Source organism: Desmodus rotundus, chromosome 2 (genome assembly GCF_022682495.2).
Source record: "Desmodus rotundus isolate HL8 chromosome 2, HLdesRot8A.1, whole genome shotgun sequence".
Classification (NCBI taxonomy): Eukaryota; Metazoa; Chordata; class Mammalia; order Chiroptera; family Phyllostomidae; genus Desmodus; species Desmodus rotundus.
Window position 1 is genome coordinate 101,147,210 of NC_071388.1, and position 27,429 is coordinate 101,174,638.

Genomic DNA, 27,429 nt, shown 5'->3' on the forward strand with positions numbered 1-27,429 from the left:
TATTCTTATATCCATGTTACAGAAGAAAAAGAAAAGGTTTGGCCAGTCAGCGAGGTTGGGGACTCTGGCCCCAGATGCTGTTATGTTTCCAAATCATTGTTCTCTGTGTAAGAAATCATAAATAGTAGTTCTTGGTACATAAATATAGATACAGTATGGGCAGGGAGCAAAAATCGCCCATGGTCATATTCTCTTAAAGGCCATAATCCCCTCCTCTTGTTCTGTGGACAAGGATTCAGAATCCAGGTGGGCCCATGAGCAGTACTCTTCCCTTGGACCCACGCAGCCATCAGAGAGCTCGCTGCTGTCCCCTCCCTCCACTTCCCTTTCGGGGTTGCTACCTGAGGTTCACTCCCAAATAAGCTGTCTGGCACCAGCTGACACCTGGTGCCTGGCCTCAGGCGAGAAGTACGGTGAGAGATTCGGTGCCTGGCACCCTTGGCAGAGGAAAAGCAGTAGAACTTGGGCAAGGGCGGTACGGGCTTTGGCTTGGAGCAACAGAAGAGGTGGAGCAAGACCCGGCTTTGTTAGAACTTAGCCTTCGCCTGGCAACCGCGAAGCGGCCTGTGCTGCCTGGCAACCGTGGCAGAGGGGCGGGGCGAACGTCACAGAGCAGTCCTCCCGCCCCGCCCACCCTGCCCTGCCTAGCATACCCGTCTCAATCCGCCAAGACCCTGAGCCAAAAACTCCTGCAGAGTCTGCATTCCCCAAGTCTGGCTAGGGCGTTGTGAGGAGAGACTGGGAACAGCTGCGGATGTTTGCTTCTGGTGGGAGGACCTGGCCACCAGAAGGATGGGGCTGGGGGCGTTAGGAAACCTGTGAGGACGTGTGGCAATTTACAGTGGACTTTTGTACATTACAGAGAGGAAGTGGAGGAGCTTAAAATGATCTTTTGGTTTGTGGAAGGTGGGCAGGTGAGAAGTCCTTAGGAATAATAGTAGCATGCATTTCTTGCAGTACGGGTTTTGTGTGTGTGTGTGTGTGCGCGCACACCAGAATGATTCCAAAGTACATGATGTCTATTAGCTGGTTTAATCCTTACGACCACCCCTGAGGCAAGTACTATTATTATCTTCATTGACAGATGAGGAAAGGGTAGAGTGGTAAAGTAACTTGCCCAGATCACAGCAAATGATAGAGTTAGTATTTGAACCCACATTTGGTGGTTCTAGATTCCTCACTCTCATTATCTATAATGCTAAGAAAGGGGATGGAGTTACTGTGGCTAGGACTAGAGCTCCAGATAGATGCCTGAAGCAACAGAGAAAGGAGGAAAATATTCACCATATACAATGGCATCAAAGCCTCCCAGTAATTCTGGAGGTAGATATTTACCTTTGTTTTAGAAATAAGGAACAGGCTCAAAACTTTGAGTACCTTGCCTATGGACGAACAGCTGGCAGTAGGGCCAAATAGGACTCTAGGTCTAATGATTTTAAGATTTTGATTTTTAAAGCACTCAGGAATGCCCCCATCCTTCTCTGGTACATCCTTTGTCACTTTACACCCATTAAAAAAATCCTCTCCTGAGGATATGTTTATTGATTTTATAGAAGGGAGGCAAGAGAAAGAAGGAAACATCAATGCAAGAGAGAAACATCTATTGGTTGCCTCTTGAAAATGCACTTATTGGGGATCCAACCTACAACCTAGGTATATGTTCCCTGATCTGGGGATTGAATCTGCAACCTTTTTGATGTACAGGACAACACTCCAACCAAATGAGCCCCCAGCTAGGTGTTTTTAAGTTGCCCATTGTACCATCCAATCCTTCAATCCATTTATACAGTATTATGCACTAGTCTAAATCAATGAGTTCATCCAGGGCCATTAAAGGTTTCTCTAGTTGTGAGATGAAATCCGTTGTCTCTCCCTAAAGCAATTTTAAGCATCAGTGAACAAGGGTGGGGGAAGCTGGGTTTTTGGTTTATGACTGCAGAGGGCTTTTCAGAGTCTACTGTCATCCATTTGTAAAGGGCATAGTCAGCTGGCATTTGTCAGACTCTTTCAGGTCATCACACTCCTGGAGAGTTCTATGTGATCTGGGTATGGCCACTAGCCCACAGGTGATATGAGGATGAAAGAAATCTAATCAGTTGCCTTCCAGAACCTTCTCTGGAGGGGTCACCAAGCATTGGTGTAGGCACCTGTTCAGCAGGTTGTGCCATAGGACTGGAGGGGGAGGCTAGAGGTTTGAGGGCTGCAGGTGTATCTTCCAGGAGAAAAAGGCCACTGGAGACTGTTCTGTTTGTGCATGAGGGAAGAAGGTGTGCTGGTCTCTTCCTTCTTTCATACAGAGTAAGTGAAACAAACAGGAATGGATAATAATGATCTTCATGTAAAAGAATGGGTATTTCCAGTAAATGTGGCTGGTTGGAGATGGAAGATGAAAAACAGACTTTTGGTGTGGCAGGTTAAATGTAAAAGGGGGATTTCATGACACCGTCTGACTAAAGTGGTCTGATGTCTATCTGCAGGAGGCCAGGTTGAGAAGCAGAGGTGAGGTTATCCCTAATCTATCAGTTAATAGATGCAACAGAATATGTTGAAGGGGATGACTTTAGATAAAGAAATGATAATCACAAAATTCTGAGAGGCAAGCGGATGGAAGGAGAAGGAGCACGGAGATGATGTGTTGGTGGTGGTCTTGCTCTGGGTGTAGATGGTGGTTTTGTGGGTGTCCATTACGTTTCAGAGCTTACATACACTCTTTTATATGTTTTAGATATTACATAAAAATTTTTAAGTAAACTCATCAAAATAAGGCACTCTATTTCTATTTTCTTGTGTAATTGAGAGTTGACTATATATGTTTTATTTCATTTTCTCTCATTCCCATCAACATACGAAAATGCTATAATTTCTCCATCATATTCCTTTCCAGATTTGCACTTCTCATTTCTCATTTCTCATTTTCTGGTTGCTGTGTACTGAACGTTTTTGTGGCCCCCACCCCCTTCCGCATTCACATATTGGAGCTGCAATCCCCAATGTGTTGGTATTTGGAGGTTGGACCTTTGGGAGGTACAAGTTTAGATGAGGTCAAGCTGATAGTCTGTCAGAGGTATGAAACTCATTTTCACCAGGGGCCACATCAGCCTTGCTGTTGCCTTCAAAGGGTCTTATATAATTTTAGGACTGTATAAATGTAACTACTCCTTAACAGTTAAGTAAGAGTGCTACCGCCAGGTAGAAACAAGGCGCCGGGTCGGGTAAAACAAGGTGGAGGGCTGGATTCAGCCTGTGTTTGCCACCTGTGGGATAGAGTCTTTTTTTTTTTTTCTTAATGTACAATTTTTTTTTAAATTTTAATTAAAAAAAATTTTTTTTAATTGTTATTCAATTACAGTTGTATGCCTTTTCTCCCCATCCCTCTACCCCACCCCAGCTGAACCCACCTCCCTCCCCCCTCTCCACCCTCCCCCTTGGTTTTGTCCATGTGTCCTTTATAGTAGTTCCTGTAATCCCCTCTACCCACTGTCCCTGCCCCCACCCCCCACCCCCGCCCTGGCTATTGTTAGATTGTTCTTAACTTCAATGACTCTGGTTATATTTTGTTTGCTTTTTCCTTCTATTGCTTATGTTCCAGTTAAAGGTGAGATCATATGGTATTTGTCCCTCACTTCCTGGCTTATTTCACTTAGCATAATGCTCTCCAGTTTCATCCATGCTGTTGCAAAGGGTATAAGCTCCTTCTTTCTCTCTGCTGCATAGAATTCCATGGTGTAAATACCATAGTTTTTGGATCCACTCGTTTGCTGATGGGCACTTCGGTTGCTTCCAGTACTTGGCTATTGTAAATTGTGCTGCTATGAACATTGGGGTGCACAGATTCTCAGACAAGGGCCTGATCTCCAAAATATATAAAGAACTCACACGACTCCACTCCAGGAAGACAAACAACCCAATTAAAAAATGGGCAAAAGACTTGAACAGACACTTCTCCAAGGAAGACATACAGAGGGCCCAGAGACATATGAAAAGATGCTCACCATCACTAGCCATCAGAGAGATGCAAATTAAAACCACAATGAGGTATCATCTCACACCAGTCAGAATGGGATAGAGTCTTTATAATGGGATTAGTGCTCTTAAAAAAGTGGGAGACTAGAATTTTCTCTCTATGACATGTGAGGATACATCGAGAGGTGGCAGTCTACAAACGTTAATGTAGGCCCCCCCAAGGACCCAATCTGCCAGCACGTTGATCTTCGGCTTCCCAGCCTCCGAAACTGTGAAAAAATAAATTTGTTGTTTAGCTACCCAGTCTAGGGTATATTGTTATAGCTGCCAAAACTAAGACACTGGTTCTTCCTCTCTCCCTGATACCTTAATGTTGGAGTGTACCAGGATTTACCCCTGGATTTCTCTGTCCATACTTGCTTCCCTACCCACATTTTTTTGTTTTTAAATTTCTTTATCTTCATCCAAGGGCATTTTTTTCATTCGCCTCTTTTTTTTTTTTTTTTTTTGAGAGAGAGAGAGAGAGAAATATCCATGTGAAAGAAAAGCATCAGTTGGTTGGCTCTACAGTCACCCAGACTGAGGACCCACAGTGGACCAGGGATGGGACCTGCAACCTAGGTATGTGCCCCAACCAGACGATGCTCCAACCAACTGAGCCACACCAACCAGGGCTCCTCCAACCCCTTTTTAATCTCATCTGGACTCATGTTTTAGATAACCATATTTATATTTCTAACCCCAATTCTTCCCTAAACTCTACACTAGAATATCCAACTTTCTACTTGATAGTACCACATGGTGCCCAAGAGGCCTCTTAAACTTAACATGTCCCAAACTGTGCTCCTGGTATTCCTTTTCAAACCAACTCCTCCAGTCTTCCCTGTATAAGCGAATAGCAATTCCATCCTTGCAGTTGCTCACACTAAATCTTTGGCATTATCCCCAGCTGGTTTTACTCTCATACCTTAAATAAATCAGAGAAAAAACTGTTGGCTCTGTTTTCAATAGGTGTCCAGAACCTGAGCACTTCTCTCCACCTCACCACCACCACCATTGCCCTAATTTAGTAAACTTTATCCCTCACCTGGACCATTGCAATGGCTTCCTATCTCATCTCCTTTTTTCTACCCTTGCCTTCCTATAGCCTGTTCTGTACACAGCTACCAGAGTTATTGTTTGAAAACCTGACTGATCATGTCATTGCTGTGTTTTCCAGATGGCTTCCACCTTACTTGGAGTAAAAGACAAAGGGATCTGCAAGGCCTTCTGAGCCCATCATTTTCTCATATTCTCTTCCCTCATTTCACTCCAGCCACACTGGCTGTCTTGCTATCCCTTAGAAAGTCTAGGGCCTCGAGGAGAACCAAGATGGCGACGTAGGTAGACACACTGCGCCTCCTCGCACAACCAGAACTGACAGAGAATCGAACAGCAAGGGGGACCAACACCAAGAAAATAGAAAATAACCATTCATCCAGACTGGTAGGAGGGGCGGAGACGGGCACCGGGGTGGAGAGGACTCGCGTGGCTGTGGCAAGACTGAGACTGGCGGAGTGTGGGACAAATGGCGCAGGCAGTCTGAGCACTAGCAGACCCTGTGGACCCACATTTGCGTAGATAAACCCAGAGGGCCGGACTCAGAGTGGCGGAGAGTGGGGCAGGCAGAGCAGCGGGTAGCACCCCGCGGCACCACATTCGCCCACAGATAAACCGGACAAACGGCAGGGAGCGAAGCAAACCTTGCAACCCAGGGTTCCAGCTCGGGGAAATAAAGCCTCAAACCTCTGATTGAAAACGCCCGTGGGGGTTGAGGCGGCAGCAGGAGAGACTCCCAGCCTCACAGGAGAGGTCGTTGGAGAGACCCACAGGGGCCTAGAGTATGCACAAGCCCACCCACTCAGGAACCAGCACCAGAGGGGCCCAATTCGATTGTGGGTAGCAGAGGGAGTGACTAAAATCCTGTGGAGAGTGGAGCAAGCAGCCATTGCTCCCTCTCAGCCCCTCCCCCGTGTACAGCCTCACAGCACAGCAACCAGTGTTACCCCACCCCGGTGAACACTTAAGGCTCCGCCCCTTAAAGTAACAGACATGCCAAGACAAAAAAAAAAAAAAAAGGCCCAAATGACAGAACACTTCAAAGCACCAGAAAAAATACAACTAAGCGACGAAGAGATAGCCAACCTATCGGATGCACAGTTCAAAGCACTGGTTATCAATATGCTCACAGACTTGGTTGAATCTATTCGAAAAACAGATGAAAAAATGAAGCCTATGCTAAGAGAAACAAAGGAAAATGTACAGGGAACCAATAGTGATGAGAAGGAAACTGGGACTCAAATCAATGGTGTGGACCAGAAGGAAGAAAGAAACATCCAACCAGAAAAGAATGAAGAAACAAGAACTTGGAAAAATGAGGAGAGGCTTAGGAACCTCCCGGACACCTTGAAACGTCCCAACATCCAAATTATAGGGGTGCCAGAAGGAGAAGAGGAAGAACAAAAAATTGAAAACTTATTTGAACAAATAATGAAGGAGAACTTCCCTAACCTGGCAAAGGAAATAGACTTCCGGGAAGTCCAGGAAGCTCAGAGAGTCCCAAAGAAGCTGGACCCAAGGAGGAACACAACAAGGCACATCATAATTACATTACCCAAGATTAAATGCAAGGACCTACATCCAAGATTACTGTATCCAGCAAAGCTATCACTTAGAATGGAAGGGAAGATAAAGTGCTTCTCAGATAAGGTCAAGTTAAAGAAGCTCATCATCACCAAGCCCTTATTATATGAAATGTTAAAGGGAGTTACCTAAGAAAAAGAAGATCAAAAATTGGAACAGTAAAAATGACAGCAAACTCACAGTTATTAACGGCCACGCATAAAACAAAAACGAGAGCAAACTAGGCAAACAACTAGAACATGAGGGTTGTCATTAAGGGAGTGGGAGGGGGAGAGAGGGGGAAAGGTACAGAGAATAAGTAGCATAGATGATAGGTGGAAAATAGACAGGGGGAGGGTAAAAATAGTGTAGGAAATGTAGAAACCAAAGAACTTATAAGTATGACCCATGGACATGAACTATAGGGGGGGAATGTGGGACGGAGGGGGTGGGCAGGATGGAGTGGAGTGGCGGGGGGGAAATGGGACAACTGTAATAGCATAATCAATAAATATATTTAAAAAAAAAAAAAAAAAAAAAGAAAGTCTAGGGCCTCTTCTGCCTCAGGACCTTTGCACTTATATTTCTTTGCCTGCAACATGATTTTCTCAGAGATCCAAAAGGTTCACTCCTCAGCTCCTTTAAGTCTATCTTCAAATATCACCTTTCGAGGGAGCCTTCACTGACCCCTCTGTGGAAAATTGAATAGCAGCAGCCCTTCCAGATATTCCTTTGCTTTACTATCACTGCATAGTATGTATTTTTTAAATGTTTTATTTGTCTATGTTTGCTTACTGGCGTTTATGGATTTTTGTTTTATTCACTGTGTATTGCTGGGACCTGGAACAAGTCTGCACATATAATGGGCACTATAAATATTTATTTACTGAATAAAATTATCCTTACATTTCTCTTTTTCCACTTTTTCTCCTTCTCCTACCTGCTTCCAAGAAGCCTCCTGAGAAGTGATACTTCAGTGTCCACTCAGCTTTGCTAGTTGTATCTGAGAGGCTAAAGTCGTATTTGGCCAAGTAAGGGCAAGTCTGGCACCAGGAGTAGGGATCCTGACCAGACTTACTGCCACCACCATTTCAGTTCAGAAAGTAAGTTCCACCTATCCTGAGTGGCTTAAATCATGGTTCCCTTTTTCAGATCTTAAGTTTGCCACTTCACAGGAGGAAATGAGATGGTACCCCAACATATGAGCTGCTTGGGTCATGACTGGGAAGTGGCACTGGTTGCACCACATTGAAGGCCTGTCCAGGCCCCACACAGTTCCAGGGTTCAGCAGGGTTCAGCAGTCCACCCTGTGCACATAATTTCTCTTCACATATACATTAGTTTCATCGGCTATGTAACAAATTGCCACAAATTTAGCAGCTAAAAACAACACAAATGTATAATCTCAGTGTCCACAGGGCAGGATACTCTGCTAAAAGGACTCACTAGGCTAAAATCCAGGTATGAGCTGGGGCTGCAATCTTGTAAGAGGCTCAGGGTCAGCAGAATTCAGGTCCTTGCTGTTGTAGGACTGAAGTCTGTGTTTTCTTATTGGCTGTTGGCCAGAGAGAGTGCTCAGGTCCTGGAAGCCACCATCAGGTCTGAGCTACATGGCCCCATCACAGCAACTCACAACACAGCTGTTTGTTTTCCCCCTGCCAGCAGAGGGTGTCTGCTATTGTCACCTGATTAGGTTAGGTCCACTCAGGATAATCTCTCTTTTCAGGAACTTGAAGTCATCCAATTAGGGACCTTAATTACATTCCCTTTTGCAAATAATGTTAATTACAAGAGTTACCACTTTTGTGATAATGATTCCCATCATTTTCACAGGTCCCGCCCACACGTAAACAGATGAGATTATACAGGACACTTACATTAGGGGGCTGAAATCTTGGGTCTATCTTAGAATTCTGCGTATCACAAACTGCATCTTTGTGAGGGAAAACAACAACAAGAAAATGCACTATCTTTCTTCAGAGAGAACCAGAGAGGCAGACAAGCATACCTATCTTTTGTGGTTCTGGACCCCTTCCTCCTCCTTCTACCTCTTTTCTTCCCACCTCTAGGGGTGCAGCACCTCCTATAATCACTTACTTACAAAGAACAAACTGTTTATTCCACACATGGGAAAAATCTCCACCTAATCAAAGTCTACTCCTTTAAGAATTTGAGTGATTTTTGTCCTCGCCGGTGTGGTTCAGTTTGCTGGGCATCAACCCGTAAGCCAAAAGGTCACTGGTTTGATTCCCAGTCAGGGCACATGCCTGGGTTGCAGGTTCAGTCCTTGGTTGGGGTGCATATGGAAGGCAGTCAATCGATGTTTCTCTCACATCGATGTTTCTCTCCTTGTCTTTCTCCCTCCCTTCCCCTCTTTCTAAAATAGAAAACAAAATTTTTTTTGAATAATTAAAAAAAAGAGAGAGAAACATTAACCATTGGGAATGGGGTGGGGCAGACAAGACTTCTCTGTCTTTCACACTTGTGGCTTCTGTGGTGGCTTTGACTCTCCTCAGGACTACCTGCAGCCTATATGGCCCTTTTGTATACATTAGAAAAATGTGGTCTCTTGTGGCAGATATAGTCCCTGGGGCCCATGGAGTGGCAAGTGGGCCAGGAGCTGGACTTCAGGCCACTGTTCCCCTCAAAACTGCTTGCTTTTCTTGTCTCTGGAGCCTTCTATTTTCATCCCACATTATTCTTCTAATATGCACAACATCCCCCCATCTCCCCCAAACAAAAACCAAAACCAAAAAAGAAAACTTCAGTCCTTGCTTTTCTCCACCTTGACTTCATGAGAACTTCTATCTAGAAGTCTGCCTCTCAGTGTGTATTACTTAGAATAATACTTCTAGTTCCAACCTCCCTCTTCAACTTAGTTCTTTGTCTAAATGCCCTGGAATTCCTTCAAACAAGTTCACAAAGGATACATCATCTTTCCTTAAGGCCAGCCTCAGACATTCCTAGCTCTGTCGGTGGAAACATCATTCTCCCTGTTATCCAATCTACCAACCTCAAAGTCGCTGTAACCACTCCCTCTTTCTCTCCACACAGGCTGCCTGCTCCTCATTGGCAGGATCTGTGCCATCCATCCTTTTCTTGTCGGTCTCACTGCCCCACACTGGTCTAAGTCCTTAGCATCTCCTGTCTGCCCACAGTCTCCTTCTTTTCCTCTCCCAATGTTTCTCAATTTTATGCTCTTCAGAGGACATTTGGCAATGTCTGAAGACACTTTCAGTTATCACAACTGAGAGGAGGGTGCTACCAGCATCTTGTGAGTAGAGGCCAGGGATGCTGCTAAACATTTTATAATGCACAGGACAATCTCCTAAACAAAGAATTATCCAGCTCAAAATGTCAATAGTGCTGAGATTAAGAACCCTCCTCTATGTCTAGTCCTCCAACCCTCCTGAAAGTTGTAGTCTGCCCCTTCTTAAGAAAATGTACTCTGTACACATTACCTGGCTGAAAAACATTATTTCTCATTTCCTATGTATGCATGTCTTCTTCTGTCCAAGATGTCCTCCCTCCATTTCTATGCCAAGAAATCTCCCCTTTCTCCTCAAACCCACAGCAAGTTTTCCAGCCTGTGTGTGGGGCTAGTCTCCATTTGTCCCCCTATGCCCACTCTCCACTCTTCTCTCTCCTGATCTGTGTCCCCAAACTGCATCTTCTGGCTCCCTCGCCCTCCCTCCAGTTTCTGGTTGGATTTGGCCCTGGGAGGCATCAGCTGGTGAACAGAAGTTAGGTATTTACTCTCCAACTCCCATCCTCAGCGTCTTGCTCTGCCTTTACAGCCTCAGCTCCTGTCTAGTATCCCATCTTCCATGGCACCTGCTCTCAGTGGGGCTCCAGTGACATCATTCCTTGCCCTGCCCTGTCAGGCCCTAAAGTGGTAATGTGGTTACTGCTTCCCACTGTTGAAAGTCCCTGAGTTCACCACTGTGATATTGGCTTAACTCCATCCATACCTCAGTCAGTATTTTCTTCGTTAAACTCTTTTAGTTAAATCCTTTGAGTGTGCCTGCTTCCTGTGGATACTCAATGACACATCAGTCACTTGAGGATTTACCTTTCTCTTGGTGCTCATGAAGAAATTAATAGTCTGGACCCCTCCCAGGCCATTTGGAATGTATGCCTCGATACCACTGTGATGGTTTCCCATCCACATTGCAAACTTCTTGGGTTGGGACTATTTAATACATCATTTATATACTCTTTGCATAGTGCTGTGCTCAATAAGGTTTACCAATAAAAATTATGAAAGAAAATCACTTGATTTTATAAATAAAGTATTCTGAATTTAAATTACTTGGGTTTTTTTTGTACTGTGGGTATTTGGGGTGACTTGAACTCAGTAACTTTTCCACAACATTATAAAACTGACTGAGGCATGGGCTTTGGGGCTTGAGACTGGCTGCTCAGCTGCTCTGTTTTGCTTATTTCCTGGTTCCTGATGGTGTTCTGTGTATTTGTGGCTGCTGGACAAGGGACTGGAAGTAAAATCGGGGGTTTCTGTATTGGCTTCCTCCCCTGAAACCATCATTCTCTTCCTTCAAAACTCTCTGCTGCATCTGTATTCTAATTATAGTCTGCAGGGGCCAAATGTTCTGCTGCTCCTGAAGTCTAGACCTTGGTGCTGCATTGTGCCCAAGCACATGCTTTATAAATGTCTTTTTGTTCCACAATTCACCTCAAGATTTTATTTAACTATTTAATGATGCAAAAATTTGTGTGCCTCCTTAAGGAATGTTGGGAAAGTACAGGGATGTAATCAAGTGGTTTGCAAATTGTACTTATTTAATTATAACTCTGATTTGAAAAAAAAGACTAGATTTATTCAAGGGGATGTTTACATATTACAGAAACCTTATCCTACGGAATGAGGGATAATTGTTCTTAAAAAAGGGGGGAAATGCCAAGTCATTTCCCAGAGTTGTTGCTTCTTATCCTTCTTGTGTTGTAATGGCTGTTTGCATGGGCAATTGAAAAGCTGTTTCTTCTGCTCTCTGCTAAATATGTCTGCACTTGCCTAGTTCTGCTCTAGGGTTTCAATTTAACCTCATGGTTCTGGTTATTGTCATGCCAAACATCCACACCCAAGTTCCATTTCCCTTGTATCAGAAGGATGAAGAAGATGAATAGAGAGGAGTGGTAGACATTCTGGTCCACAATCCACCTTGATGATTTCATGGAAGGGCCTGGAAAAAATGAAGATGACAGAGGCTACGCAGAGCCACATTAGGACTTTCAAGGACTCTAGGCATTTTGGCTTTTGTGGGCCCTTCTTTCATTACAAATATGAAAATGTACATTTTATAACTATGCTGGTATAGAGCAAAACACATTAATATTGTGTATTGAAACATTTTTGTGGGTCCCAAAAGTATTTTGGTCCCTAGGCACTGTATTTCCTCTGCCTAATGAATAAGTCAGCCCTGTAATGGGCAATGGGAAGAGAAAGTAGCTTGACTCCTTTTTTCAAGGTTTAAAGATTCCTGGGTTCCAATCTGTCCTCAATGATACTTAAGTTGGGAGGTTATGATCATATAAAAGGCGAATGAACATTTTTCCTCTTTATGGGCTGCTTATCTCTTTACCTGTCCCGTACACCTTCTCTGTATGACATAGATGGGGTTGCAGTCTCTACTCTCAGAGGGTGCTGGTCCCATTTCACAGGTGGAGAGTGTAAGGCATTGTGAGATGAGCCTGGGTGGCTTACTCTTCTGCAGCTAATTCAGATTGTAGTGACTTGTTGCTGTCTTGGCAGCAGAAAGAAGAAACACTTAAAAAAAAGTTTTCTGACCATAAAGGTAAGAAATATATAAAATTTCAAAAATAAAAGGAATTGAAAGAGATTAAAGAAACAACAACATTTTAAAAGTCTTTACCTCCTAGACCCAACCATTGCCCACTGCCCCATGAAGTTGTTTATATGGGTGACTCACAGTGGGTGGGAAAGGACTAGTCAAGCTCCCAGGAGCTGGCCCAGGACCACTGGCTGCTGCTGACATTTTTGCTGATGTTACCCTCAACTGTGAAATGGCTGGATTTTACTATACCTCTTTCTCAAGGCTTATAAACTACATTGTTAACTGAAGAGGGCGGATTGCAAAGTTTACATATGATATGACCTTAATTGTATAGAAACATGCATAAAATTTTGAGGAAGGTAATAGATAAATATGTCAACAGTGGTATTAGTGCAAAGAAGCTTCTGTGTGGGAGAGGGGCAGCTTTGGGCAGGCATGGTAACTTTTCAGAGTCCCTGTAAACCCTCTCCTGAAGGCAATGTGCTATGCAGTTTACAGGCTGTTTCTTATGAATGACATTGCTGGTGTTTATACTCCTAGAAGAGAGCATGAAGGATGGTGATCCCACTATGCTTAAACCCCAAACCTTTGGAGGTATCTGTCTTTCCTCATATCCTTTTCCCTGTGCTCATGAAGCAGCAGTTTCTGCAGGCTCCTATTTGTATTTGAGGCTAGCAGTGGGTTTTTCCAGCCATCCTCTTGGGAACACGACTCTATTCTCTACGTAAAAGCAAGGATGCAATTAAAACTACACATCAGAGAGCAATCAAGGGAACTAACAGCTCCATATTTCTGTGAAGAGGATGCCATTGAACAAGGGCAGTTTCTGCAGCAGTCTCTTCTTACTGTGGCCACAAATGCAAAAGAGCAGCTCCTGGGTCTCTGCAAACCCACAGAAGCAGAGCCTTCCCAGCAGGCACAAGTCTGGCTCATCCCAGAGAGATGGGGAGCTGCACACAAAATATTTTGTCTTCTTCAGTGGCCTGGTCCAGTGCCTTACAGTGTTTCCCTTAGTTCTAACCTAAATCCTGCCTACTAAGGTTTCATCCCATATCTCTTTTCCTTGGTGAAGACAGAGAACATCGGCTCATGTGTCCCCATCTGATCACCTTCTGAATCTTGATGCTGGGTTTCATCTGAAGTGTCTATGTCAAGCTCTAAATATTAGAATAATACCAGGTTAAGAAACTGAGTCTAAATGGTACATTCAACAATTAATTTAACAAATATTTGTTTGAGCCCCTGCTATGTGCCAAGCAGGAAAGAAATAGGCAAGGGGACACAAGCTAAACTAGAGGTCATCACATGCTACTTAAATGGTGTGTCCAAAGGCACTAAGTACTCTTTTGGTTTTTAAAGTGAGCTTTGAAGGCAGATAGACTTGGGTTGAATCCACTTACTGTTTATGTTCCCTAGGGCAAGCTCCTCACCTAACCGAGTCTGTTTTGTTACCCACAAAATGGGGATAATAATACCCATTTCAGAAGTTGTGGAATAACATTTAAGCAAAGCAGAAATCCTAATAGTGGAACTCACTCTGTAAATGTTGCTCCTTCATTCAGTTTTTATAATGATTTAGTGATGATACACCTATCAGAGATATTGGGTATAATATGAAATTGGTTTTTATTTTTAATGTGAATTTTTATATATATTGTTCATTATATGAATCAGCTTTAATTCCATATTGGCTTCCTACAAACTTACTATGAACTATTATTAATATGTCAACATTTCTTTACCCAACAAATATTTAATAAATATTTTTTATGGTATAGTCAATGTATGCTGGGGGAATAATAAGCCACCATTAATATAAGCTTGGTCCATGCATGACCAGGAAGGGAAATCTGCTAGGAAGAAAATCCTATATGGAAGGACTTTCCAGGACAGCAGAAGGTGGGCTCAGGGAAGCACAGCTGCCAGCAGACACTTCTCAAATTCTGGCAGAGAAACTCCTAACAAATGCGTGACTACAGAAGAATCCTGGGAGCCTGGACTTGCCTCTTATTCTTGAATTGCCTTTATTCTGGGAAGTAAGCAGAGTGCTGTGTCAATCTGCTAAGAAGGAGGCAGAGTTATAAATAGGATATGTGCTGGAAATAGAAAATAAGATGAAAGATGGCATTTGAAGGTTTCACTGCTCTTCCCCCCTTAAGCAGAGAGAGAAAGCCATCCAGTTTTGGTGGGGACAAGAAACTCAGGAGCCATCATTCCAAGAGAAGTGCCATCGTTCCAGGAGAAGTGGTAGGGGAGAGGAAGTGGTAAGTATGAAAGTGGTGGAAAGAGGAGAGGTGGGAAGAACTGAGTGAGATGAACAGAGGGGTGGGAAGGTAAGCTCCCTCCTGGGGCCAATCAGATGAAATCAAAGAGAAAAGCCCAGTGCTAGAACCAAGAGTGAAAATTTACCTGGCTGGAAAGAAACTTGAAAAAGCAAATAGTAATCATACATGGCCAGAAGAGGGATTGGGTAGGAAAAGAATTAAAAATCTTAAGCCATAAAAATGGCATTAGATGGAAGGCTGATATGACTGTGAGATAAAAGGCCAGGCCTGATTGGTAGCATTACCATCTAGTTCCATTTATCCTTCCCCCCATAGATGACCTTGACCCTCAGCACTCAAAGTGAATATCTTCAAAGGCATTTAGTGAATCCATAATGAGGTGTCCTTCTGTCAGAGGTGGGAATGGGTATTCTGACTATGGTTGAGGGAGGCTGTAGCGGGGAAAAAAGTCTTGTAGTTGAAGCTGGTTTTTAGTTCCAGTGTTGTCATCAAGTAGACATGTGACCTTGAACAAGTCACCTGACTAACCTCTGTGAGCTGAGTTTGAACACAGACTATCACCAGCTGCCTATTTGATCTTGATCTATTTACTTCCCTTATCTAGACTTCCTTCTCTATATCCATATAGTGATGGGTATTAGGTCTGTGTCTTCAAAGCTGCTGCCTGATATACAATTCTACATTTTTAAATGAAATATAATTGACATACAACACTACATCATTTCCAGGTGTACAACATAATGATTCAATATTTGCAATTCTACTTTTTACTTCTTGGGTGAATGCTTTGGATGGGAGAGAATAGTCACCCTTCCTAATTTAATTTGCTCTACAATAGAAAACAGCTCTCATGGAAAACATCCAGTTTAGGTGCTAAATGAATGGATAGCCTTAGGTCCTGGTCTAGCCAGAGTATATTCCTTTTCGTATCACAGAGATGCATGCCTTCTACCATCTCTCTGTGTTGTAGAGGTGCAGCTTGTATTGAAAACCTGGGAGCTCCAGCAGTTATGCCATACAAGAGAGGTTTTTTGCAACAACCCACCCAAGATAAAGTAGGAAGGAGGCCTATAAGATGACAAAAGGCATGTAACTGTAGGTATGGTTCTTCTTCATTTACCAGGAGTGACAGGTCTTTCTGAGACCAAAACCAAAATTTGGGAAAGTCATAGGCATACCAAAGTACATCAGTGTTCAGAATCATACTATGAGATAATATTTCCCACACTCATTAATTAGGAACAGTTGTGTGATATATATAAATAAAAACTTGCATTCCTGTACCTTAAAAATTACATTATCCACCTTGAGGCAACAGTGTGTCTTCCCATTGGTCCATGAGCATTACTAAGTCTGTCTCATTGGCCAGAGGTCCCTCTAAAGTTTATCTAAGTTACATGTAGAAATTCTGTTGCTTCTGTTCTGCCCTCCTGCTCCTCTCTCCCCTAGTTCCTCAGTACCCCACCCTGAAAGAGCTAGCATGCAAAACCCTACCCCATTAAAGAGATAAATTGAATGTTATCAGCCTTTACTACCTTGTCTATTAGGGGAATTCTGAAATAGCTCAAACCTTATAAATTTCCAGCAACAGGTATAAATCCAGGAACTGGAAAACTGGGTCACTGGGTCACTATCTGGGTGGGCATAAGCCTTGGATGTTGGGGATCCTGGTCTAGGAGACAGGAGACTCATCATTATATCAAGCATTGTAAAAACCATGCTTCATATCTCTGAGGATGAATGTGGGTCTTGGTCAGAAACTGTCCTTGTTGAAAACCAAGGCCATTACCTGTAGGCAGATTGTGCTCTCTGCTATTTATGTTTTTTTAGTGACACAGTGTGGTGTTTTGGCAAATTGATTGACTCCCATAACTTCTTAGAAGGAGGCACTTTTTGTAAAGATGGGTTGATGGCAGGGTCAGACTGAGTATTGCTCAGGATTAGAGCTTTATTTGAGTTAGGGCCTGGCTCATCTAACTAGTGTCCTAGAGAGACAGCAGCAGCAACAGCATCACCTGGGAGCCTGTCAGGAATACAGAGTCTAAGGTGCCACACCGGCCCTACGGTTACAAAACTGCAGCGACAAGATTCCAGGTGATTTGTATGCTCATTAAAGTTTAAGAAGCACTGGGTTAGGGTGCCCTTTTGAAAAAGAATGGAAATATCTCTTTTAGAAAGTTACCATAGGCCAGTCATGACTACAGCTTAATCAGATGACTTCTCATTTATCCCTTAGCTAAAATAAGCCAGAATAGCAATTCTGTTTGAAAGGGAGGGAAAAATCACCAAATCCCCAATCTCTGACTCCTACTATAACCTCAGCCCTTACCACAGGGATCTGGCACTTAGTAGGACTCAACACATTTTTGTTGTTGTTGTTGTTGTTATTTGGCTGAATAACAACTGATTCACAATAATAAAGAATATGTGGTTTTCACCATTTGCCATATGCTCAGATGTTCGTAGGCAGAGTAAATGGATGCCAAAACCCACATCCTAATCCCTGGAATTTATGAATATGTTACCTGACATGGCAAAGGAGAATTAGTCAGCTAATTAGTCAGCTAAGATAAGGACATTAAACTGATTTATCCAGGTGGACTCAGTGTACTCACAGGGTTCTGAGGCAGAAGAGGTCAGAATCAGAGAAGCAGATGTGTGAACTAGACCTGCCCTTGCTGGCTTTGAAGATGGAGGAAGAGGGCCATGAGTCAAGGAATGTGGGTGACCTCTACAAGCTGGAAAAGGCAAGGAAATGGGTTCTCCCATGGAGCCTCCAGAAAGGAATGCAGCCTGCTGCCCCTTTTATTTTTGCCCAATGTGACCTATGTTGGATTCTTACTTACAAAGCTTTATGACAATAAGCTTTATGTTGTTTTAAGCTACTAACTTTGTGGTACATTGTTATGGAAGCAGTACAAAACTAATACATCATACCAGCAAACACTTCATTCATTTTGAATATGAAAAACAAACAAAAACTATCTATTTATCTCTATTAAAAAATTTTATATCCTTTACACATGTTTGAGTTAGCCCCATTTTTAGTTCATGAAATATCATCTATCCATGGAAGAACCCTCTCTCTCTCTCTTTTTAAAGTCATCACCCAAGAACATATTTTAATTGATTTTAGAGAGAGAGGAAGGGAAAGAGAGGAAGGGAGAGAGAAGCATTGATATGAGAGAGAAACGTCAATCAGTTTCCTCCCATATGTACCTCAACCAGGGATCAAACCAACAATCTAGATATGTGCCCTGACTAGGAGTTGAACCCACAATCTTTTGGTCTACAGAATGATGCTCCAACCAATTGAACCACTTGGCCAGGGCAGAACCTTCTCTCTTTTTAAGAAAATTTTTTTATTTTATTGGTTTTTTTCCTCTTCACTTCCCTTCTTCACCCACCACTCCCAATTCCTCTGCTCTCCTCCCATAGGAATCCATTGTAATATTATAGTACTTTTAATCCATCTGATGGATACCTATTTAAATATACAGGCACCCTTACAAAAACATACAAGGCTGTTTTATGTGGGTGTGTAATACATAAATGGAATTGTGCTATAAATCTCATTCTGTTTTTACTTTTCTCCCTCAACTGCTTTTGAGATCAGTTCAGGTTGCTTATATAAAAATCTAGTTCATTATCCTTGTATGTATACCCCATGTTTTACTTGTATATTCCTTAGAGATGGACACTTAGGTTACCCTCAGCAGTGTGGCAGTAAACTTCCTTATGTACATCTCCATGTATTCCTTGGAAGAATTTCCCAGGTGTATACCCAGGGGTCAACTTGCTGGATTTTAAGGTACTTGACTGTCCTTCAGAATGGCTGCACCAGTAGTGAATGAGGGTCTTATTTTCCCACTTCCTTTCCAACATTTGGTAATAATATGTGACCCAAAAAGCATATATAGTTGTTGGCAACAACTAGCTTTGAAAGGAAGTATAAATGATTTAGTAGAAATCATGCTTTGAATGCAGATTGGGCAGAGATAAATTAGAAAATAATTCTTGGAGAAAGAGAGTCATACAAGAAGTGACAGATGGACTGGGAAGGTGAAAGCTTTCTAGGTGGGATGTGTGCAGGGCTCACAGGGCTCAGATTGATCACCACTGGAACCGTCCGGATGGATGGGGGAGATTTCTCTTCTTCTGACCATAGCTATCTGGCACTTGGTCCAGTCTTTTTCCAGCCTCCCACTCACCCTCCTACCCAAAGGAAGAAGTGTTTTCTAAACTTCTCTGGGAATGTGAGGGGCTCTCAGATTCCAATTCCCCCTCTTCTTTAAGTCTATTTGTCACTTTGTAAATTTATAAAATTGACAAGTTTTGACTGAAGCATCCCCTGAGAACTCGCCACCGTAATCAATACATAGAATACTTCCATCATCCCCCAAAGTTTCCTTGTACATGTTTGCAGTCCATCTTTCCCTTTGTCCCAGCCTCACAGAAAGACTCATCTGCTTTCTGTAACTACAGGGAAGTTTGCTTTCTTTGGAATTCTGCATAATAGAATTTTATAGTATACACTTTTTTTGTGTTTGGCTTTTTTCACTCAGAATCATTATTTTGATATTTGTTCATCTTATTGGCATATCAATAATTTATTCATTTTTATTGCTGCATAGTATTCCATTCTATGACTATATCACATTTTGCTTATCTACCTGTTGAGAGACATTTGAGTACTATTCCTTTAAGGGCTCTTCTGATTGAAGCTGAATATGAATGTTCATGAACAAACTTTAGTGTCTGTTTTAATTTTCTCTGGTAAATAGGAGTTCAATGACTATACCAAATGACAGTTATATGTTTAGTATTTTTAAAAACTGACACACTCTTTTTCCAAGTGGCTATACCACTTTATATTTCCAACAGCACTGTAGGAGAGTTTTCAGTTGGTTCACATCCTTGCCAAAAGATAAAATAGCCAGTCTTTTAAAATTTTTTGCTATTCTAATCAGTGCACAATGGCATTTCTATTTTTTAAAGATGTTGACATTTAATTTCATTTGAATTTAAGTCACTATTTGCCAACTAAGAAACAATCAAACTAAGGCAATCTAGTCCCCTAAGGATCCAAGTGAAATCTTGAGATCTTCAGTAGAATGACATCATAATAAAAGGTGCTAACAAAGGGGGTTGTAAACTCTCAATAACAACCACTTACCTACATTTTCCTTAGAAAACAACCAAAGGTCTAGTCCTTAAAGACATTGTATACAGAACAACCTAATCTATAAAGGATAGAATTACCCAAATTACTGTACATGGTGCCCACCCTATTGGTGAACTAGACCAGACCTGGCCAAGGAGTGGTAAACAGAGAAAGTGTTTACATTTTGAAAACTTGCTCTGAGGTGTAAAAAAATTCCTGATTGCTCATAATATTACAGATGCATCCACACTAATATTTGGTTTTGCCAAGGTCTTCCATTAGAACATGAAGTTAGAGCATACGAATAAGATATTTTTAAATAAAATATTTTTTAATTTCAACTTATTGTTATTCAATTACAGTTGTGTGCCTTTTCTCCCCATCCCTCCACCCCACCCCAGCTGAACCCACCTCCCTCCCCCACCTCCACCCTCCCCCTTGGTTTTGTCCATGTGTCCTTTATAGTAGTTCCTGTAATCCCCTCTCCTCACTGTCCCCTCCCCACTCCCCCCTGCCCATTGTTAGATTGTTCTTAACTTCAATGTCTCTGGTTATATTTTGTTTCCTTTCTTTTTATTTTTTTTTCTATTTATTATGTTCCAGTTAAAGGTGAGATCATATGGTATTCGTCCCTCACCGTCTGGCTTGTTTCACTTAACATAATGCTCTCCAGTTCCATCCATGCTGTTGCAAAGGGTATAAGCTCCTTCTTTCTCTCTGCTGCGTGGAATTCCATTGTGTAAATGTACCATAGTTTTTGGATCCACTTGTTTGCTGATGGGCACTTAGGTTGCTTCCAGTACTTGGCTATTGTAAATTGTGCTGCTATGAACATTGGGGTGCACAGGTTCTTTTGGATTGGTGTTTCAGGGTTCTTAGGGTATAATCCCAGCAGCAGAATTGCTGGGTCAAAGGGCAGTTCCATTTTTAGTTTTCTGAGGAAATTCCATACTGTTTTCCACAGTGGCCTCACCAGTCTGCATTCCCACCAACAGTGCCCTAGGGTTCCCTTTTCTCCGCATCCTCTCCAACATTTGTTTGTTGATTTGTTTATGTTGGCTACTCTGACTGGTGTGAGATGGTACCTCATTGTGGTTTTAATTTGCATCTGTCTGATGGCTAGTGATGCTGAGCATCTTTTCATATGTCTCTGGGCCCTCTGTATGTCTTCCTTGGAGAAGTGTCTGTTCAAGTCCTTTGCCCATTTTTTAATTGGGTTGCTTGTCTTCCTGGAGTGCAGTTGTGTGAGTTCTTTATATATTTTGGAGATCAGGCCCTTGTCTGAGGTATCATTGGTAAATATGTTTTCCCATACTGTTGGTTCTCTTTGTATTTTAGTGCTGTTTTCTTTAGCCATGCAGAAACTTTTTATTTTGATGAGGTCCCATTTGTTTATTCTTTCCTTTATGTCCCTTGCTGTAGGGGACATGTCTGTGAGGATGTTGCTGCATGGAATGTCTGAGATTTTCCCGCCAATGTTTTCCTCTAGGACTTTTATGGTGTTACGACTTATATTTAAGTCTTTTATCCATCTTGAGTTTATTTTTGTGTATGGTGTAAGTTGGTAATCGAGTTTCATTTTTTTGCACATAGCTGTCCAGATCTCCCAACACACCATTTGTCGCAGAGACTATTTTTGCTCCATTTTATGCTCCTGCCTCCTTTGTCAAATATTAATTGACCATAGAGACTTGAGTTTATTTCTGGGCTCTCTGTTCTGTTCCATTGGTCTATGTGCCTGTTTTTATGCCAGTACCAGGCTCTTTTGATTACAGTGGCCTTGTAATACAGTTTGATATCAGGTATTGTGATCCCTCCTGCTTTGTTCTTCTCAAAATTGCTGCAGCTATTCGGGGACGCTTATGGTTCCATATGAATTTCTGAAATGTTTGTTCTATATCTGTGAATATGTCATGGGTACTTTAATAGGGATTGCATTGAATCTATAAATCGCTTAGGGTAGTATGGCCATTTTGATGATGTTAATTCTTCCAATCCATGAGCATGGTACATGCTTCCATTTGTTTGTGTCTTCCTTGATTTCTTTCTTCAGTGTTGTGTAGCTTTCTGAGTACAGGTCTTTTACCTCCTTGGTTAGGTTTATTCCTAGGTACTTTATTTTTCTTGTTGCTATATCAAATGGGATTTTTTTCCTGATTTCTCTTTCTGCAGTTTCATTGTTGGTGTACAGGAATGCCTTTGATTTCTGAGTATTGACTTTGTATCCAGCTGTTTTGCCAAATTCATTTATTAGATCGAGTAGTTTTTTGGCGGAGTCTATAGGATTTTCCATGTACACTATCATGCCATCTGCAAACAGTGACAGTTTCATTTCCTCCTTTCCAATTTGGATGCCTTTTATTGCTTTTTCTTGTCTGATTGCTGTGGCTAGGACTTCCAATACTATGTTGAATAGGAGTGGTGAGAGAGGGCATCCTTGTCTTGCTCCTGATCTTAGTGGGAGAGCTCTAAGTTTTTGCCCATTGAGTATGATGTTGGCTGTAGGTCTCTCATATATGGCCTTTATTATGTTGAGGAATGCTCCCTCTATTCCCACTTTGCTGAGTGTTTTTATCAGAAATGGGTGCTGTATCTTATCAAATGCATCTATTGATACGATCATGTGGTTTTTGTCTTTGCTTTTGTTTGTGTGTTGTATTATGTTTATTGATTTGAGAATATTGTACCATCCTTGCATCCCTGGGATGAATCCCACTTGGCCATGGTGTATGATCTTTTTAATGTATTGCTGGATGCGGTTTGCCAAGATTTTGTTGAGAATTTTAGCATCTATGTTCATCAGCGATATTGGCCTGAAGTTTTCTTTCTTTGTTGTGTCTTTATCTGGTTTTGGGATTAGGATGATGCTGGCTTCATAAAACGAGTTTGGGAGTCTTCCATCTTCTTGAATTTTTTGAAGTAATCTGTGGAGGATGGGAGTTAGCTCTCCCTTATATGCTCTGTAGAATTGTCCTGTGAAACCATCTGGTCCAGGGCTTTTGTGTGTTGGGAGTTTTCTGATGACTGCTTCAATTTCGTCTGCTGTTATTGGTCTGTTCAGGTTTTCTGCTTCTTCTTCATTGAGTTTTGGAAGGTTATATTTTTTTAGAAATTTGTCCACTTCATCCAGGTTTTCACATTTCTTGGCATATAGTTCTTCGTAGTAATTTCTTACAATCCTTTGTATTTCAGTGGTATAAGTTGTCTCTACTCTTTCATTTCCGATTGCGTTTATTTGGGTCCTCTCTCTTTTCTTGATGAGCCTGCTTAAGGGCTTGTTGATTTTGTTTATCTTTTTAAAGAACCAGTTCCTGGATTCATTGATCCTTAGAATTGTGCTTTTAGTCTCTATGTCATTTAATTCTGCTCTGCTTTTCCTTCCTTTTGCTTGCTCTGGGTTGTCTTTGTTGTTGTTCCTCGAGTTCTTGTAGGTGTAGGGTTAGGCTGTTTCTTTGAAATGTTTCTATTCTTTTTAGGTAGGTCTGTAGCACTATGAACTTCCCTCTCAGGACTGCCTTTGCTGTGTCCCATAGGTTTTGGGTTGTTGTGAGTTCATATTTTTTTTTTTCCAGAAAGTTTTTGATTTCTTCCCTAATCTCGTTCTTGACCCATTCATTGTTTAATAGCATGCTATTCAGTCTCCATGATTTTGAGTGTTTTGGGTTTTTACCCTTGGGGTTGGTTTCTAGTTTCAGACCCTTGTGGTCAGAGAAGATGCTTGATATGATTTTAATTTTCTTGAATTTGTTGAGGCTTGCTTTGTGTCCTATCATGTGGTCTATCTTTGAAAATGTTCCATGGACACTTGAAAAGAATGTGTATTTTGCTTCTTTGGGATGAAAAGCTCTGTATATATCAGTTAAGTCCATTTCCTCTAGGGTATTGTTAAGTGACACAATATCTTTGTTGATCTTTTGTTTGGAAGACCTGTCCATTTTTGATAGTGGGGTGTTAAAATCCCCTACTATAATTGTGTTGCTGTCAATATCTTTCTTGAAATCCTCCAAGATTTTCTTTATGTATTTGGGTGCTCCTATGTTGGGTGCATATATATTTATAATGTTTATGTCTTCTTGGTGGATTCTTTCTTTGAGTATTATGAAGTGACCTTCTGGATCTCTCTTTATGGCCCTTCTTTGGAAGTCTATTTTGTCTGATATGAGTATTGCTACCCCTGCTTTTTTTTCCTGTCCGTTTGCTTGGAAAATTTGTTTCCAGCCCTTCACTGTCACTCTGTGTAGGCCTTTTGTCCTGAGATGGGTCTCTTGTAGGCAGCCTATGTGTGGGTCATGTTTTCTTATCCATTCAGCTGTTCTATGTCTTTTGATTGGAGCATTTAATCCATTTACATTTAAGGTTATTATCGACAGGTAGTTATTCATTGCCATTTTTTCCTACCTGTGTACCTCTCTCTTTCTCTTTTCCTTCCTTTCCTTAAAGCAGTCCCTTTAGCATCTCTTGCAGAGCTGGTTTGGTGGAAGTGTATTCTTTTAGACTTCTTTTGTCTGGGAAACTCCTTATTTGGCCTTCTATCTTGATTGAGAGCCTTGCTGGGTACAGTAGTCTTGGTTGCAGGCCTCTGGTTCTCATTACTTGGAATGTTTTTTGCCATTCTTTTCTGGCTTGGAGCGTTTCCCTTGAGAAGTCAGTAGCTAACCTTATCGGGGCTCCCTTGTATGTTACTTCCTGTTTCTCCCTTGCTGCCTTTAAGATTCTTTCTTTGTCTTGGAATTTTTCCATTTTAATTATGATGTGTCTTGCAGTGGGCCTCTTTGGGTTCCTCTTGCTTGGGACTCTCTCTGTTTCCTGGATTTGTGTGACTTTTTCTCTCATCAGATTAGGGAAATTTTCCATCATTACTTTTTCAAACAGGTTTTCTATCCCTTGCTCTTCTTCTTCTCCTTCTGGTATGCCTATTATACGGATATTGTTACGTTTCATGTTGTCCTGCATTTCCTTTAACCCCTCTTCATGCTTTCTGAGCCTCTTTTCCTTTTCTTGCTCTTTCTGGGTGTTTTTTTCTACCTTGTCCTCCAGTTCGCTGATCCCATCCTCTGCTTCATCGAGCCTGCTTTTGATTCCTTCTACTGTGTTCTTCAGTTCCGAAATTGTACTCTTCATTTCCTCTTGGCCCTTGATGATAGTTTCTATTTCCTTTTTCATGTTGATATAGTTTGCAGTGAGTTCATTGTAGTTTCCCTGTAGTTTTTGGTAATTCTGTGTGAGCTCATGAAGCTTCCTTATAACCAATTCTTTGAACTCATTATCTAATAGTTGACTTGCCTCTTTTTCATTTAGCATTGTTTCTGAGGCTTCCTCCTTTCCTTCCATTTGGGGATTGTTTCTTTGTCTTCCCATTTTTTGTGAGACTCTTCCTGTTAGCCTCTGCTTCTTAAGTTGCTCTTTTCTGACACCCTGGGTTTTTGGTGTAAACTTCTGTGATAGAATACCTGTGAGATTCAGTGGTACAGTCTCCTTAATCTCCCGATCTTACTGATCTTGGGCTGTGGTTTATGTTGGCTCTGTGTATGTCTTTGGTTGTTGGTTCTTATTGGGTCTTTCCTTGGTGGGTCTTCCCCACCAGCTGGTTATCTGAGGGTCAGTCTGTCCCCCACCTGTTTTCTGTTGTGCAGGTGTGGGCAGGTTGTATTGGAGCTGGTTCTTCTGTTTGTACAAGGTTTTGAGGCTTTTCTCTTGCTCTTGTTCAGTTGTTTGTTCTTAGTAATTTCTTCACTATTTATTTGTATTTTCAGATAGGTTCTGGGTTGACTTAGTGTGGCTTCCACTCCCTCCTTCACCTTCTTCTGTTCTTATCTGTTGGTGTTTCCTTTGTTGGTGGGTTTCCTCTTCCAGGAGGTATCCTGGTGTTCCCGGCTTCTACCCACTCTTTTTTGTGGTAGGCCTCCTCCGGGCTATGGGTGTGAGCACAGAGCCTTCCTTGATTTGCACTCTCCCCAGTGCCTGTGGTCTGAGCTCCCTCCGAGATGAGGTGCAGACACTCCCTGGTGGATGTGTACAATCCCTGGTGGGTGGTACACTCCCCGGTCACTGCGCACACTCACCCTGTTGGTGCCTGTGGTCTCTGCTCCCTCTGAGGTGAGGTGAAGACACTCTCCGGTAGATGCGCACACTCCCCAGAGGGCGGGTGGCCAGGTGGAGAGGAGACTGGAGCTGTTGCCGCAGGTGAATTCCTCAAAGAGCCCCAGAGGGTCTATTTCTTTTTGGAAAAATCCTCCTGCTCAATCCTGCGGCTCCCTCCATACAAGGAAGGGTCTGTCCTCTCTCACAGCCCACCTCTCCAGCTAGACCGGGGACTGTGTGGGTCAGGGTCCCACATGGCCCAACTCTCAATTCTCTCCAGCCAGCGCCCACGGTCTCTGTGGGTTTACCACTTCATTCTTATTCCCCTCCCTGCGACTTCAAGCAACCAGGTCTCTAAAGGTGTTGCTCAAGCCTTGTTTGGCAGGGGAGGGAACCCTTAACCAGGCTCTCTCCCAGGAGTCCTGCGGCAGGCCCGGCAGGGGCGGGCCTGGGGCTGCAGCCGCCCTGGTCCCCATGCTGGTCCCAGGGACTTTTTTGTCCTGAAGCAATCCCCTTACCTTCTGTGTTTTCAGTGTCCTCTATACTTTTTCGTCTCCTATCTTCATAAACGCTGGGGTACTGTTGGCTGTTCGCTTTTTTCCTCAGTAGCTTGGGTAGGTGTTTCACCCACATGCAGAGGGAAGTTGACTCTGCTCCCATCTATCTCACCGCCATCTTCCTAAATGGGCAAAAATTTGAAGCAACACTTCACCAAAGAAGATATATGAATGGCTAATAAGCACATTAGTTGATTTTGACATTAGTAATTATGCTAATTAATACGATAATGAGGCTGAGCTGGTCTGGGCAGGGTGGGGCAGGTGGCAATTACGTGAGGGTGTCATGAGCGTCTCTGTTTCCAACTGAGATGTCAACCTGTCGGTGCACTCAGAAATTTGACCCGTTGCGCAGACTGTAGCTGTGTCAGCTTATTACGAAGCCATCTTATACTGACCTAGCTACTGGAATTCTTAGTAGTAAAGTAAAATACTCAAGGCTCTCTAACACAGATGATGATTACATTGAATGTTTAAGAAAAGTCCTCCTAAGATCCCATATAAGGCCATTTTGCTTGCTACAGTGCTGTTTTTGATTGGCACCTTTCTCAATATTACAGGCTCCCTCCTAATGGCGGGCTATATCAGTCAGGGGGGCAGGGAACCGGTGCAGACCCGTGCTCCTGTCCTGTTCATTGACATCTTAGTGTTCCCGCTGGGATTTTCCCACCTTTGCATCACCTGCTATGCAGCCAAAGGCTATCTGGGTTACTCCTGCAATGACATTCCAGACTTTGACGACTAGCACCCACCTCAGCCCTGAGGAGCAGTCAGATGGGACTGAGCTCAGCTTAAGATGCTGAGCAGGAAAGAATGTGTATCAGCAGCAGAGAGAAAGAAGGAGCTTATACCCTTTGCAACAGCATGGATGGAACTGGAGAGCATTATGCTAAGTGAAATAAGCC

General features: G+C 42.5%; 2 protein-coding genes and 1 pseudogene across 2 annotated transcripts in view; 2 read left to right on the forward strand and 1 right to left on the reverse strand.

The window, feature by feature from the left end:
- Positions 1–532, reverse strand: part of ROPN1 (rhophilin associated tail protein 1) — a 31,909-nt gene extending 31,377 nt beyond the window's left edge. Inside the window, exon 1 of the mRNA XM_024578198.3 lies at positions 342–532. The gene's annotated coding sequence lies outside the window, so the exon portion shown is untranslated. The remainder of the gene's footprint in view (positions 1–341) is intronic.
- KALRN (kalirin RhoGEF kinase) overlaps positions 1–27,429 on the forward strand; it is an 838,419-nt gene that overhangs the window by 46,389 nt on the left and 764,601 nt on the right. The gene's annotated exons all lie outside the window — the stretch shown is intronic.
- Positions 13,174–27,269, forward strand: LOC112320489 (transmembrane protein 230 pseudogene; annotated as a pseudogene).